This window comes from Corvus brachyrhynchos, unplaced genomic scaffold (assembly GCF_000691975.1).
Source record: "Corvus brachyrhynchos isolate BGI_N302 unplaced genomic scaffold, ASM69197v1 scaffold60, whole genome shotgun sequence".
NCBI classification, from domain to species: Eukaryota; Metazoa; Chordata; class Aves; order Passeriformes; family Corvidae; genus Corvus; species Corvus brachyrhynchos.
In genome coordinates, this window is record NW_008236767.1 from 3763017 (window position 1) to 3774956 (window position 11940).

Consider the following 11940-nt stretch of genomic DNA (forward strand, 5'->3'; position numbering starts at 1 on the left):
TTTTTTTCCCTCTTTTAGGTCTGTTAATAAACTTCTTTATATTCTTTCAAGTTTGGTGCCTGCTTTGCATTTCTCCTAATTCTTATCTCACAGCAGATAAACAGTAATGAGTATTTTGGACCAAACCACTACACTAAATTGGTGTTTCTGCCCGGTTACAAACCGAACCCGCTACAGTTTCCCAGGGTGACGGTGGAGTCACCATCCCTGGAGGTGCTCAAGAGGCATCTGGATCTGGGTGATGTGGTTTAGGGGCTACAGTGACTGAGCTGGCTGGCTGGTTGGACTAGATGATCTTGTAGGTTTCTTCCAACCTTGCTCCTATGATTCTATGATTCTAAAGATAAAGAAGATTAAAGAAGATCCTATGATTCTAAAATTAGTCATAACTAACTACAATAACACAAATGAGTACAATTATTCCTTTGTATGCAGAGGATTCAATTTATGATGTCAAATATTTGTCACATAGCTTCTGCTCTCAAAGCATTAAATAATACTCGCATTATTGGCCTCAATTAACAGCAGAGTAATAGGTTGGGAATGTGACCTCCTATTTCAGAATAACAGACCCTCTCCTCCTTCTTGTTCTCATTGTGGTCTGCTTTTTCATCCTCCATAACTCCAAGATGCACCTCTGTGTCAGCATTAAAAATAGATTTCAGCAGCAGCAGGCCAACCATGGTGCTTTTAAAATTAAAAGCGCATAAATTATTTTCCCTAAAAACATAGGAAAAAGATGCCTGCTGCCTGCGACCTTCTGAACCAGCTTGTCTATTTCTGAAATTTTATAGCTGAGGTTTAAAACTTTACAGGGTTTGTAACAGAAAGGGTAGTAGATTTTTAAACTTACTTATAATGAAGGTTGTTATATGGCAGTGAACCTTGGTAACAAGAATAATTCTCAAGCTTGCTAAAAGCTGAGAAAGTTACCAGATTTAATTTATTGCTTAAAATTATTATATATCTGAGAGTACTGAACTTTCTTTATATGCATTTCTTAATATGGATTTCCACTGTCATTCCTGAAGTCTCTCCTTTGCAAATAAGAGTCATTATCATTCTCAAATTCAGTGATAAATATACAAGAAAAACTCTTGGCATGTAAGCAGGCATCCTCCTGAATATTAGTATTAGAACTAGAGTAGCCAATTGCTCATTGAAAAAAACCCCTTGGGATTTTGGTCTATGTAGACATGGTAGGAAAACATTTGGAATACTTGTATTTTGGTTATAAGACAGTACTCAATCTATGGCATGATAATGCTATAATTTGTAGGTGATATACTTACAGGATAGTGAGTTATCTTTCAACTGAAATAAGAAAACAGCAAAGCTTGGAGAGAACACAACTTGATTTGTTCTTTATCTATATCACAACTGAATTCAAATTCCTGTTCCTAAAACATGAAACATCTGGGGAATATGAATCCCTTTAATTCAGACACAATGTTTTCACACCAAATACAAAAGACACCATGCTGCAAGAAAGCTGTAGAGGTGACTATTTCTATCATCACTTGCTAGTGAGTGAACATCCTTGTTAGTGTTCTGTCCAGGTTATGGGAACATTTTGCAGTTTCCCTTGACAAGAATGGCTACAGGAATTTGCAAACTTGCTCAAACACGCAGAAGAAATAATTAATTTAAGCTTTATTTGTCTTCTCCCTTCTAATATTTTATACTTGCTATTTTTATTTTAATAAGAAATATTTATTTCATTTTTTTAAAACTAATTTCTATTGTCTTATTAATTTTTTTTCTGTATTTTATGGCTTATTATCTTGACTGCAAATTCTTTTCCCAAAATATACCACAAGGTTGCAAACTCGCATTTTATAAATATTTATAGCTTGGCCATTACAGTAGTAATGAGAGCATAGTAGTGGCAGGACAGGACACTTTGAATTCCTGCGTGGAAAACAGTCACAGCTTTGCCTCCACAGAGGCAAAAGTGTAGTGTAGGCAGTAGATGGAAGCTACAAATTATCCAGTATAGGGATAAAATTGAAAAAGTGCTTCAAGTCGTGCTTCTGAGCCTGTGCCATTTCAGCCTAAGTGCTGAGATTCAGCAAGGACGTCCCATGGGAAGGAGCCATCAAGGTTTGGGATCATGAATATTCAATGTTAACACCAGAAAGGTGGTGAGGCTGGAGCTTAATTTGGAAGTCAAAGACTCTCTTTCAGCTGTCCTACTTAGCAGACACATCTACAGCTCATGTGTCCAGGTGAAGACTGCTCTTTGTTTATTGGAAAACCTTTTCAAAATAGCACATTGGAGTACAGCACTTCAGGTCAAGGGCCATTATGCAAAATTTCCCAATACATGTCTGCTGTGTCTGAGGTGAGGACCCAGTGCACACCAGTGGCACTTTATAGCCTCAGGACATGCAACTATGACATGCTGAGGTTTCACAGCTACCACAGAGGTCAGAGCAGGGCTCTTACTGTATATGGTGCTCCTCAAAAGGATGTCAACAATGCACGAGCATTTCAAGTCCTAGTAACTTTTCCCTCTGAGCTGTAAGGGCAGAAGCAGTTCACTGAACATTGCTTGCTTAGGGCTCCACAGGAAATTGTATGTTTGAAGAATAATCCTTTTCTGCCAGAGGGAGTCCGATCATATCAGATCAATACAGGTAAAAAAGGCGGGGGGGGGGAGGGGGAGAGGGAGAAAATCAAAGAAGAAATTTTTCTTATTTTCAGGTGTTTTAAGATCTTTTCTTCTACAGAAAAAAATTTCTAGCAAATCAAGAAGCACCTGATATAAATGGTCCAAAATCCTTGTGAGAGTCATTCTAGTGTAGGAAAAAGAGTGTTATAAATGTATATACATATGTCTATATGTGTGTTTTCGTAAGTGTAAGTCAGAGGTGCATGTTGAAATTACTCGTTTCCTTATTGTTCTCCTGTTATTGTAATATTAGCAGTGCCTTTGTGAAAATCATGGTTTCCCTCAAGTGCAATATCTTCCTGTTGTTGATTGAAACAGTCAGATTGTACAGCCATGTATGACATAACAATTTTGTGCTAAGTTGTATTGACTATTTTGATAGAAAACACAGAGCATGAAAACCCCCAGCTGCTGGTGAGCAGTGGAAGTAGGGAACTTGCTCCAGAGAATAAACTTACTCATGTCAAAATATTTTTTAATAATGTTTGGATAAGAAAACTTTTGATGCAAATCCAAACAACGGTGGCTATCTCAACCCAATTTTTTTTTGCATGTTAAATCAACAGCAGAGCATGGTAAGCAGCAGATGAGCTGAATTAGTCATTTATTCCTCTCTGAGCTGGAGCACACTCCTGCAGATAAACTGAGCTGATTATCAATCACCACAGCACTTTTGTGTGCTTCAAAGTCTGCTGAATTACTTATTGTTGTTTTCTTTTCTGTGAGAGGAGAATATAGAAACAATTTGCTTCCTCTCAGGACATCTTTGTTAGTGGATTTCTTAGATAAAGAAATATACATAGAGAGATTAATTTAAAGCTTTTTTTTTTTTTCCTGGCAACAGTTATTTGAAGAGACAGATACATAAGATAAACAGGTACTTTGAAATTAAAATACGTACACAGAGAAGTTACATTTTCATTAATCCCTTTCCTTTTCACTATTTCTTTTCCTTCCTTGTGTATTCACAGCTGAGTTACCATTTCAGAAGGAAGAAAGTAATATTGTGGACTCAAAAGCCAGAAGGTGCCTGTAGAAAATGCAGGTGGGACCCTGGTCCAAGAGGAGCAGCACCTCACTTGATGTGACTGGGTGAGCACCTGTGCACTTTGGGCAAGCACTCTCCCCTTAGAGGAGCCATTAAAAATCTGCACTGAGGAAGTGTAGTGGTAAGTGGAAACTGCGAATGAGAATATTCTGCAGAAGGTAGTGGTAGTAATTTCATAAGAAGAAAGGGTGCAAATCTCAGGACATTAGACTCATGACTTGGAGTCCTTACATCATTGCCAGAGAAAAGAATTTTTCATTTCACCTCTTCTTTTTTAAAAATGGTTTCAGCCTTTTTATCAGTGGAAAAGAATATATACCAAATGATGTACATTAAAAACCCACCTCAATTAAAAGCCAGCGTGTCTTTGCCTTGGTGATGTAACTAACTGAATGTACTCCTTTTATTTCCAGAATATGAAATGTAAATTGCCTTTAATGCTTTTGGTTTATAATGTTAGACTCATGTTTGGCAATATTGTCAGTTTTTTCACTATTTTTTCCATAAATACTGAAAGATGCATTCCACGTATATCATATGCCATATACACTAATCTGTTTTTATGCACTCTAGTTGCTAGATGACAGTAAGAATTTTATATTCCCTTTGAAAAAATATTTGTGCCTCTGGTCTAATAAGAGCATATCTTAAATTCAATGTTCCAAATTCTTTACAGCTCATGTGACAGCTTTATCTACTTACTAATAGTATACCTACCTGGGAAATTACTTGCAAACTGGAACATTTTATAGTGTATTTTCACCTTCAGGAAGATGGTTTAGAGCTGAAGACAGAGGCCACTAAAGCCTGAGGGAAAAATACTTAATACCATTTTTCTGAAAAAAATATGTATTTGAATTTTAACCAAGACCTTAGAAAGATGGTATTACCACCTGTTCACCCACTGCCCTTTTTTCCCTCCACTCCAATGACATAAAACTTTTCCATTCAGACAATTGCAGTATTGTGGTGCTAATTACTGTGGTTTTTCAGCTTAAGGAAATAAATTCCACAGCTCTAACATCCAGATTTCAAATCTGTTCTTGCTTGAGGTATGCAGCGTCAGACCTGGGCTTGACTTAGCTTCTGTCTTACACTAAACCAGGAGCTGCAGTGCTGTTTGTAATTTCTACTGAAAGAATCCCACTCCAAACCAAACCATCAGTGATTAAATATCCACTACAGACCAAACCCACAAAGATTTGCTCAAGGTGCCATTTTTGGGGAAAGGAATAAAATGTGGTTCTAGAGGGACACTTGAGTATTTAGTTTTGTTTTGTTCTTTTAATTTTCCTTTATTCTTATTTTATTTATTTTTCAAAAGTATTTCTTTTCCATTTCTACTTCGGAGAGAATCAATCTGTTTATATTTTTAATCCAAAAATATAAAGATTTTCTGCCAGTCATTGAACCTTAAACAATGCAGAGAACAGGGCTTTTAATAGCGGATTGTGACAAAAGTAATATTCTGAAACACTGACATCTCGTGGCACACTCTAGAAATAGCAAAATTCTCCAGAGAGGTGATGTCCTTTTCTAGGTGAAGGTCAAGCAGAGCAAATGATGCATAAGACTAAAAATACATAAACATTTTCACTCTCCTTTAAAAAGAAAAAATGATATATCTATTTTCTAGCTATATCATTATCAAAAAAATCCCCAACATAGAGTGAGTTGCACAAAATACTAGGGCAAAGGCCACATTAAACAGCACTAAGATAAATAGTTAAGAGCATTTTGCAATTACTTAGGAATCTTTTTTCCATTAACGCTATTAATAAATTGGGCAGCCTTGTAGGTAACCACAATGGTATGTGTAATGCCAATAAAGCACTTCAGTAACAGGTCACATAATTAAAGGGCAAATAATCATCCTGGAAACCATGATGATGATTTTGAAGTGGTTTCATTACTGGGGTACATCACAAGGTGATTGCCATTAAGCTAAAACCATAGTGTATTCTTGAACTAGAGGAAAATAATTACCATGCTGCCTACAAGGGAGGTGCTGTTCCATTCTCACCTCTTCAGAACCAGCCCTAGATAAAAGTCCACCATGTCTGGCTAGTCCAGAGAGTCAAGCAAATGACCTTTTCTAATAGTAATAGCAAAATCTCTTTTTTTTTTTTTTTTAATTGATGCCTCTGGAATACCTCTTAAAAATATTTGATCCCAATTTTCAAAATATAGTCAGTACAGTTGGCACTGACTAAAAAACCTGAAATAAATTACTTACAGTCACTTACAATCAGCTTTTATTTGATTTTACAACGTGACTACCTGCATGCCTACTACGTTTACATTTACAGTTACATTTACTCATCTCTCTGGTGGTGGTCTTTAGAAAATGCTGTTAAAAGATCACAAAGCCTTCTTTCTGGAAAATCCAACCATCTTATAGCCATTTAATTTTAATGTTCATATTTTATCTCTGTTCTTTTTTTCACCAATCTTGTCTTTGCCAACAACTGCCTAGAACAGCATTTCCTAAGTTCATTCTAAATGTGATGCAACCTTGTCATCTGCAAGAAATTAACCTGGTTCAGGCACCAGAAAAATAATGGATATACATTGTGATAGAAATAATTGTTTAGCGTCACTCACTGCACATAACCTAAAATCAGTGTTAGTGGAAGAACATAAAGGCAGGTTGTAGGGCAGAACAGGTTCCATTAGCATTATCCATTCTAGTCCAATTTCTAAACCTGGTATTGGTAACATTAGTCTTGTCAACAGCAAACAACCTGTTTTTCCTTATTCTGGAATCTTCTCTTCCATTTGATGGAGAAATGAAAGATCATAAGTATGAGCAAGCAGCTACAGGCAAAAATTTGAAGTAAAACCAGCTAGGATCCTCTAAAACCTGATGAGAAACAGGGAATGCTTGAAGCATAACCAATGCTACCAACACTGGAGAAACCTAATTTTTTGCAGCGCTTCCCATTATAAGCTAGAAGACCCCCAGATTTGTCACTGTCACCAGAAGACACAGAAACTGTGGTTACCAACATCGCTTTCTGTTATCTGTCTATGGTTGGCAAGAAGTTTGGTAATTCTGCTATCATGGAAGAAATTCCTCTCTATGATTCTTACCTTCGAGATAGCTAAGATGTACCTCAGAACACCACAGAAGCTATAAATGTTGAAAACCAAGTCAATTATGCAAAAAAAAAAAACAAACCTGTAAAAGAGGTTCTTTTTTTTTTTCAAGTATCACAATTTGGAAACATCATCTCTGGGCTGTTTTTCACCATGAGTAACAGGTGGTGGTCAAATTTGTTAAAAAAGAATAATAAGCAAAACGGTCCCCAAAAGAGGTTCTTTTTTTTTTTCAAGTATCACAATTTGGAAACAACATCTCTGGGCTGTTTTTCCCCATGAGTAACAGGTGGTGGTCAAATTTGTTGAAAAAGAATAATAAGCAAAACGGTCCCCAAAAGTAAAGTTCTGAAGTTCTCACACAGGAGAAAAAAACATTAAGAACTGAGTGAGTATGAGTACGATATGATATGCTATAAGAACTATAATATGTCTGAAAATCAAATAAAAGTACGTAGAAATATGCTAGAATTCTGGAAACAAATAAAACTACTTAAAAAATATAAAGACAATGAATGAGAACAAAGCTAGGAGGGAATTGCAAACTGGACCACATGAAGGATGAAAAGATTAGGAAAAACCCAACTTTCTTTAAGTGCTTACATGGTATAAGTGCTGAAAGAGGGAATAAATTTGTTGCTTTGTTGGAACTTCTTGATACCTGCAAATTTTATCTTTGTGTCCTGCAAATTTTCCAGATGTCTTGACTGGTGAAGTGCATGTTAAGGGTACTTTTTCATTTGGGTTTCTATAATGCAGAATATGCTTCTACTTCTGTCATTCACAGCTGTTCAAGCTGGGAAAAAGAGTAGTGGCATAATGAAAAACTAAAAATAAATTCACTTATCTTTGTGTTTTGCCTCTACTTTTCTTCTGTGTATCTACACACAGAGAAAAAAATATGTATGTACTGTTGAGAAAGAGACATACTGATCTGTGACAGTGAATGATATGCTGAGATCACTGTTGGAATAAACACACAAAGGGAAGAAAATTACATTGGCACTTTAAACAAGCAGGTCCAATATTACAATGTTCCTCTTTTCCCAAAGTGGTTTTCAGTTTTAATTCTATCATTTCCTCTGGTGCATGCTGAAAATATGAGGTAAATGTGGCTGTTTGGAAGACAAAATAATAATTAAAATAAGGCAATAAAAATGGATATCAAACAAAACACACAGGTATGAAAAGCCTAGTTTTACTCTGAGAAAAGGATGAGAAAAATCTCCATAGGTGAAGGTATTTAATTCTTTCTACAGTTGCTCCTTCTGAACAATCCTAACTACTAAAGCAAGTTAAGTAGCAACCTACAAGGAAACTCCCTCACTCTTTGCTGGGTAAACTCAGAATGTGATACACTGAAGAGTTTTTTGTGTCAATTTCCATGTGAGGTGCATTGGAAGGGCCCAAGTTCTCATCATAGGAGCCCAGCATGACTGGCTTAGTTAGACATATACATCCATGCTGTAGCCTATTTAAAAGTAAGCTCCCAAATGCACTCATATCAGTAGAAGCTTATATGCATAAATGCCACAGTGAGACAGCCCTTGTAAGCTTCAAAGATTCAGAAGCAGGGTCTGATTGTACAAGTTGCTGACACTTAGGTCCTCAGGGTATCTAGGCACTTATCTCCCACTGAAGGGAATTAAACAGAAGGCACCAGAGGGTGATGCTGAAACTCCTGCAGACTTCATTTACATAAATGATGAGGTTCATTTCAAGTCAGTAGTAGCTTTTGTCTTCAGCAAGGCCTTTTCTCAAAACTTTAACTTCTAAATGAATTTTAAAACTCATTCTTTCTCCATAGTCAAACATGAAATCTCTTCACAAATAATTTTCAACCTGATTTATCTTCTGGCAGAAGACAATCACTTAGTGCACACTTTTTATTGCTTCTGAAATTCATTTAGATTCTGCTTTTTTGTTAAAGCAATTTACTACTAATTATGTCCTAAAAAAATAAAACACACTTCAATATCAAGCATTAAGAAATTAGTACAAACTGGAGAAAACATAATTAAAGATCACTATTAAAAATTAAAACAGGCATACATGTATACACAGCTGCATGGTTTTCAGTAAAATCTGAGCTACTTGTTTCTGCATTTACTTCCCCAACATCCTTATCCCTGGCAGTAGCAGGAGTGTGTATGTGTGTGTTATATCCTCCCCTCAGTTTCATTTTGGTAGTATTTGGAAGTTAATTACTAATCCTGTTCGCTCCCCTCTTCTCCCTCCTCACCACAAATTCCAGTCATAATACACCATGCTGTTACAGCATGATAGAAAGCTCACACCTTCCAGCCCTGCACAGCTGTTCTTCCACCTTGGATTGTCTTTTCAAATAGGACGTCCCTGGAAGGAAGGAATCATCTCCTTAAATGAATTTGGACTTTAGGCCAGAGGTGTGTAGAGAAGATTTCTCTTCTTTTAAAGTCTTTGTGAGACCCTTAATTCAAATTATTTACATAGATATGTATTTAAAAGACTTTAATTATAGATTTGATGAAAATATTCCTTACTAGAGGAGCTGTTGAATACCAGGAAGATGCTTAATTATGAAATTGTTTAAAATGCAGAGGATTGGGTAAGTACATAATTAAGGAGCTATCATTTCCAACACAGTAGGGAAAAAATGGCTCTGAATTCCATTAAGTAATCAAGGATTGATTAAATATCTCTAATATAATGCTTGGCCTATGAAGAGTATTGTTACAGAATTTTATGCGTCGGTCATATGTTTGGGCCATATGATTTGGTTCTAGTATTAACTGTGGGTTTGGCTAGGAAACACAAATGTTTTATAATTTAAAATCTTCAATATTATTCCCAACAGCTGTAATGACTACTAGCTTGTGCCTGCTGCAGGTCCCAAAGATACCTGTAATGCTTGATACTGAAAAACAAATTTACAAGAAAATAATTAATATCCTTGGGTTTGAACAGGTGATTTCAAAGTAAAATTGGAAATCAGATAGGATACTTAACACTGGATAAACTCATTTAAATAGTGCAACAGTTGTGAGATAACTCTAATTTCTTTTCAGAAAGAACTCGTAAACCAGAGAAAGTGCTTGTAATATACACTTGAAAGATGGTGAAAACGGGGAATTAAGCTTTTCCTCTCAAAAAAAGAATTTGAAGGACTAAAGGAGAGTATTTTTCTACACTACAAATCCAATCCTTTGTACACCTGGCTGTATTTCCTGGCATAATAATAATAATGAACTTTTCAAACAAAATTTTATTGCTGATGCTTTAAACACTTCTACCATCTGACCTATCCTGAACACATACTGAAAAATTTGCAGTCATTGACTTTTATCTTATAAAAGTTATCTGATTCTAATTAAGCATGTTAATAGCATAAATTAGCTAGTTAAAAATAAGCACAAGCCTACTATGTCCAGAACTATATAAAGTAAAGAGAAATTACCTGGGGATAATTCTAAAAAGTTTGGATGCTACTATATTTTTTATTCTCTGAGGGAGAATGGAAACAAAAGGGTCTTTTGTTGTTGTTGTTTTCTGAAGAAAAATACCATCAGCCTCGAACGGCAATAGATTATTTCACCTTGACCCCAAGTCCAGCAATCTGCTCACCCCTACCCTGGGAGCAGAACACACCAGCTAGGAATCGACGGGTGTCTGATGAGTGGGGGATGTTTGCCTGTGCCAGCTAACGAGGTTGTCCCCTCTGCACTGCACACATGGATGCCTGACCTGTTTGCTCACCAGCTTTTAAACTGCCACATTTACAAGCAAAGAATTTTGCAGCTTACCTAAACTACGGATGATTACCTTACAATGCTGTATTGCAATTGATGCTCCAATCTATACCTGTGCTTGGACGATAGGGTAGAAGGGCTGTAGTGGTCTCAGATACAGATGTTCCCCCTTGTCTGTTAGATTTTACAGTGGACCCTTCATGTCACTATCATATTCAGAGGAAGGAGGGTCTAAACTGAATAAAATAGAAAGCCAGACAGAGGAAAACGCCCTTCCTGACCATTAGGGTATGACTAGCTGAAGTTCTAAACCATGAGATTTTAATTTAATCATTATCTTAATAGATTTGCCAGCACTATAAAAATAAGAGCAATACCAAGTATCTTATTTTAAAGGAAGGGGATAGGTAGAGTTATCCACAGAAGCTGATTTTAGGATGATTTTTCTTTTCTTTTGTCAGCTTTTGATTTTTCTCCATCCTTTGAAGTATTTGGAGTGTTTACAGAGAATGTATCAAATAGAAGTAGTTCAGTAGTGTAGGGCTAAGGCTGTGAACCAACAGCAACAAAAAGATGTCCCCCAGAATGTCTAGCCCCTCTAATGATAAGAGAAGACATGGAATTCCTCATAGAAGCCAAGTTTACCTTCAGTTATCAGAAAATTCAGATTGTTTTTGAGGTGGTAATGGAGAAACGTCCCGCAACAGCTTTTCCAAACTGCTCTAGTATTAATTACCTTCATTAATAGGGTACTTTGACCTTGTTGTAGATGGTAGTTGCCTAATTTCAGTTTATATGCCTTGGATTAAAAAACCACTTTCTCCTAGTCTGGGATATAATTCCTTTGTGTAAGTAACTACAAGTTAACATTCACTCTCTTTGTTAATGAGCAAAACCAACTGCACTGCATTAACCTTGGTTATAAGACTTATTTGCCAGTGCTTGCATCATTTTTGAATGTGAAGCTTCCACGAAATGGGGCTAATAATGTTGCTCTCGTGGTAGTTTTACCAGTGCTGCACTCAGTGGGAAGATAATTTCTCAACTTCTGCTTGGATTAAGACACATCATGTTTTATTACAGCCATTTAATCAGGCAATTAAATTCCTCTAAGTATTGCATTATTCAGAGTGTCTGCTTCACCAGTATGTGCATCATCTACAGCCTCCGGAAACACAGAAACTTATTGTATAATCTATTGAGCTGGGAAAGAAGAGGCACTCCTTAAGAGTTAGGACTAACCCATTTTACAGCTCCATTAACAACTTTAATAAAACTGTCAACAATTTTGTAATTCATCCAGCCCCCTATCTTAGCATTATTAATTGTGATTTAATGGGACACTTGTTCAATATCTCAGACAAATCCACTCATTTCACCCCCTGTTGGCT